Source organism: Miscanthus floridulus, chromosome 14, assembly GCF_019320115.1.
Source record: "Miscanthus floridulus cultivar M001 chromosome 14, ASM1932011v1, whole genome shotgun sequence".
In the NCBI taxonomy this organism is placed as follows: Eukaryota; Viridiplantae; Streptophyta; class Magnoliopsida; order Poales; family Poaceae; genus Miscanthus; species Miscanthus floridulus.
Window position 1 is genome coordinate 41,667,454 of NC_089593.1, and position 5,039 is coordinate 41,672,492.

The following is a 5,039-nucleotide window of genomic DNA, read 5'->3' on the forward strand; positions in this document are numbered from 1 at the left end:
AGACCTTCCTGGACTCCGACGCATGCATACCGTAGACTCATCCCCGAAACCGCCATGTACCCGACCTATATCATTATATAAGGGATAAGGTCGGACCTTAGGGGGGAGGAGGAGAATGATCCAAGACAGATCATTCAATTCCTCATTCCATCCGCTCGTGCTTAGCACCGAGGGCAGAGAAACCTAGAGATGGGCACCGAGAGCTCCTCCACCGCATCCGTCGTCTTCCTCCTCTTCGACGAGGGAAAGGCTCCACCGGCGGAGAGGCAACTTTAGAATTAGCACCGAGCTAACCTCCTACCAAATCTCACTCTACAAACTGTTGTAACCCCTAATTTTGGGTGCTCTTGAGTATAAGGATCAGCAACTGCTGGACGTAGGGCATCGATCGGCTCGAACCAGGATAAACCGTTGCGTCCCCTCTTTGATTCTTGTGTTCTTGAGTCCACACGAGCCATCGAAGACACGTACTCTGACACCGACTTGAACAACAATGCTTGCCGCGGTTCTGACCCCGCGATAGGTTTCCTTGCTAGACTTTCTTGTCTAGCTTTGCCCAATAAGAATAGCTTTGTTGGTCTAGGCAAGCCAAATTAGCTCTCCCAAGCTAGCCAGGAAAAATCTTGCTTATGCGAAAACAAGGCAAGCAGATAAAGGAACTAAAATGCCCTATCTATTATAATTTCTTGCCCGGTGAAGTAAGGTGAGTTTGAGCAAAGAATCCAAATACGCCCTAACCCTCTAACCGTCTCTGCAAGGCCAATGGTCCAAAAATTCGAAATTCATACAGAGCATACCACGACGAGATCAAGATCCACCAAACGCGTCCTACACCGGCCGTTTCGGCCTCTGGGGTTCTGCCATTTCAGACCCACCATTTCCTCATACACCGGATCCATCCTGTCCATCCATCGGTTGCGCTTCACCACACGAACGTCCAGATGTGTCTCGTGGTCCACCTAGGGCGCCATACACGGTACAACGACTATCTCTGTCTCGCCATTTCAAATAGGTTTAGAGACATCCCGCTCAGTAGACAGAGGCTGTAGCCAGTAGCCATCTCCATCCATTCTCAAACCCTAGGGAATCTACCCAGAAATCCCACCCCAATCAGGGCTGTATCGTACCAAGTAACCGTCGTGGGCCCCGGATCGCCGCGGCTCAGAGAGGAGCGAAGCAAATCGTGAGGAATCTTTGCTGTTCTCTGGCGGCTGTGTTCTTGCATCTTTTCGAGCGGTTCGGTGATGCAGTTCTTCTTTTGGTTCTATTATCGAAGGTCTGCGGAAGGGTAAGGATTCGGAGGCGGGATCAGGAGCTGAGGGAACCTGTTTGAGGTGAGAATCGAAGGACAATAGGGGGGGTTTGATTGGTTCTCGCGGGGGATTTTGTTGGTTCAGCCTTGGTCGCTTTGTTCTGACGTGTTTGTTCGGGTTATTTTGGTTCGAATACCTATGAAGGATGGGGAATTGAGGTGGGAATATGAGTAGAGCGTCTGGGATTTGCATGGTTTTGATGGTTTTCTTGAAGCTCTTGTCTGAATTGTTGCTCTCGTTTGCCTTGTGTTTTTCTTGCAGGTGTCCTAGAGTCGAAGGGATCGCATTGACATTGGAAGAAATCGCGTAGAGGCGAAAGGCGAACAAAGGTGCGTAGATTTTGGTGAATAGGTTGCTTACGTGCTGTCTCAATTCTTCTTGCCAATTTGGCAATTTCACCCGAAAATTCATTTCATGCATGCAGGGGACGAGCAACAGTGCTCAGGTCACCAAGAATTCCTTGCATAGATCCAGGAAAAGGGCAATAAAAATTGGGGCAGAACGAGAGCAGAACTGTAAGAAAAATTATGGTTTCTTGGCCCATTTACTGATCTGCTGATTTATTGTCTAAGTGGTTCTTGAATCACTGTCCCCACCAATATGCGCTATATAAACTCCTCGCAGGACTACAAAATGCCTCAATTGAGGACTGCCAGCAGGCCGGTGCTTGCCAGCAACTATGCTTGTGGCTTTTTTATCAGGAGGGTGGCATCACCAGGAGCTTTGGTGGCAAAGGGCGCCGTCCAAGCTTCTGGCTCGACGGGTCCGAACACATTTCAGCAACAAGGAGAATGTGCCACCTGCGGGTGCAGCGAGGGCTAAACCAGAGAGGAGCCCCATACCTGACTGATACCCAAGGACCCCACTCCGTGACATCACATCAGTCATAAAGGTGGTGACCTATTTCTCTAGACTGTATTGGGGTGTTCTATAAACTCCTTAAATATTGTGTCTATTCTGTGCTAATATTATGCCATAACTTCACCATGCTAGAACTAATATTGTGTCACCATTCCTGTTCCATTTAAAAATATTGTGTCACCATGACTTGACTGAGTGCAGTGATAAGTGATTAACATAAAAGTCAGTATAGTTCAAATGGATTAGCAATGATTGTCTTAGGCCAATCAGCACCCTTTTGTTCTATCTGCCTGGATCTTGCAATTCTCAGTTTATATAGCCATCAATATAAATGTGCTTAAAATCAGAGAAAAATCTAACTCCCTCTTTCAAAATTTGATTTGTCTTAAGCCAAACTTTTTCTAACTTTGACTAAGTTTATAGAAAAATATTTACTACTACAAAAAAAACTTATCCAAGGCGTTTGGCAAAGGGTCTCAGAGGCGGGCGGGCTTTCGAACCATCTTGGTTAATGTCTGGGATTAACGGAGGCGGTCATTTTTTATTAACCGAGGCGGTCACAATCAACCGCCTCGTGTCGGGGTCATAACCTCGGGGTGTCACAAGGCACCGATTAGTTAGCAGACCGAGCGACCCACAGTATGCCAGGTAATGAAGGCCCGAACGACCGAGGCCCAGCTCAGCCAAGCAGAGCAGGCCGGGCGCTAAGGCTAGGTCAGCCATGACCCCTTAGCCGCACGGCGCTCAAGAAGCGCATGACCTCACCCCCGTCACGACCCCTGGATGGAACGGGGAGAGGTCGAGCGCTGCCCAGTGTGCCTATTCTGTCAAGAACAAGCACGCCACACTGACCTTGCATGGACCGTGGGGACAACAGTCATCTCAGCCTGGTCAGACGTCATCCCTATGCCACGCTGCACGGACAAGACAACACCACACAACGGTGGCAATAGGTATGGTATCCACCGCCCGAATACGGTCCAGCAGGACACATGTATGATCCCACTCCCTACGGGATGGGGTCCACGATGAGGGCCTTGACTTAAAGACCACCTAGACCTACGGGAGCTACGACCTGAATGATCGAGATCATGGCCCAGGCTCCTCAAGCCAACAAAGGTGATCGACGACCCAGAGGCGGCTACCAACTTCCGTACCACGCCCCGAGAAACCAGGGAATGAACGAAGACCACGACGGAGACCATGTCGTGCAGGACGGCTGGCGAACCACCACCGTGTCTATAGTGATGCCATGGCCGGCATAGTAGCACCACGCCACCCCATGCTGCGATACGGCGACAAGACCACGACGATAGCCACGCCTGGACGTACTCCACAAGACGACGTACCTTGCAAGCCAAGTTAGCTAGGACCCTCAGGCTCACGACCCTTCGGTCGGGAGAACCTCCTCTTTGTACAAGCCCTGGCCCTGAACTCTATATAAGGACAGCCAGGGCTCCATCTTCAGACACCATCTACCATTTTATTCATTCTCCATAGTAGTAGGACATCCACTAACATGTAGAATCGATGCCTATCTCGGGGCAAATCCCGAGCGAGAGCTAAGCTGAGGCGTTTTCTATGTGTTGGCGAACGCTTTCGCCCAACTCTCTGAAAGTGGGCCCCTGCCACCAGAGGCTGAATTCTAGAACCCTAGCACCGCACTACCCTCTGAGATAAGGGAGGCGATCGTGGTCTTCGAATGAGAGATAGCCAAGCACGATGGCCGATCGACAACGCCGGAATCCTCTAGGTTTGTAGGGATGATGGAGCGTGATCTGGAGTCCATCTATGACCTCCTGCTGGCGACTCCTGAGAATACGGACTCTGAGTCCAATTCTGAGGGGAGCTGCCATCCGCTAAGAGAATGCAACATGTTGTAGCTCTTAGAGGATGGCGTAGCACCAGCGGAGGATGCATAGGACACGCCTATCGAATTCCACGCACCCCCGGAGAACAGGCTGAGTACGACCAGGAGCGCCTAGAATGAGCCAAGGCGCGAGAAGCTGATCAGGTGTTGGTATTTATTAACGTGTCTCTTGTTTTAAGTAGTCACCCTATGTTTCTTACATTCCTTAGCATCTTTTACTAGGTTGTCATCCCTAGTGTTGGTACCAGAAATGCTTGTTGGTACTACCTAGTATTACTACTATAGTAGTTCTTTATTATTTTATGTGACTAGAAAGATTATATATAAATCAAAGGAATCCACAAGCGCATAGATAATATACCATTGTAGCACTTTACCCGAGAGTATTCCAGGTATCGTTATTTATATTTTTACCATACGGAAGGTCTGGCACGTACATGTTTTGATAACTTATGCTATTGATGGAGAAGTAAACCATAATCATTATTCTACTCACAACAGGGGTAAGTCATAGGATAAATTATGTATATGATAAGTATGGATTAATGATAAATCACTCAGAGTACTCCTTTCTATGGCATTAGCATGGTTAAGTAGAATATTAGAGGAATAATTCCTAAGTCATTCTTAATTACATGTCAAAGCATACATTGATTAGTGCAATTACACCTTGTAGTCATGGCTAAGGTCATCTTTATATCTACACATAAGGGATATTACTAAGGAAGATTAAGAACATAGCTTGTTCTTCCTTCATAACCGGACGCTACTTGCACCTATATTCGAGGAGTGGACTACAAATGACTCAACGGGAGTGTCACATCCGCGATCTACCACATGACCTAAAATATAGGGTATATCCATAGGTAAACAATGTATAAACACCATGCTTACACAATGGCGACCACTCACCCCGTGTACACCAGAGCGAGCGCTATACGAACTTAAGTATAAACATAATGATAAACTAGCTATACTAAGTATATAATCAAAGT

The 5,039-nt window shown here is 47.8% G+C and overlaps 1 long non-coding RNA gene across 2 annotated transcripts; it reads left to right on the forward strand.

The window, feature by feature from the left end:
• Positions 1-1,058: 1,058 nt before the first annotated feature.
• Positions 1,059-1,990, forward strand: LOC136502748 (uncharacterized). 2 transcript variants are annotated; one of them, XR_010770687.1, is made up of 5 exons: positions 1,059-1,183; positions 1,277-1,334; positions 1,575-1,642; positions 1,738-1,828; positions 1,938-1,990. It is a non-coding gene; the product is annotated as an uncharacterized lncRNA (long non-coding RNA). The 2 variants fall into 2 exon arrangements; XR_010770686.1 differs by having other exon boundaries at positions 1,738-1,984.
• Positions 1,991-5,039: the final 3,049 nt, after the last annotated feature.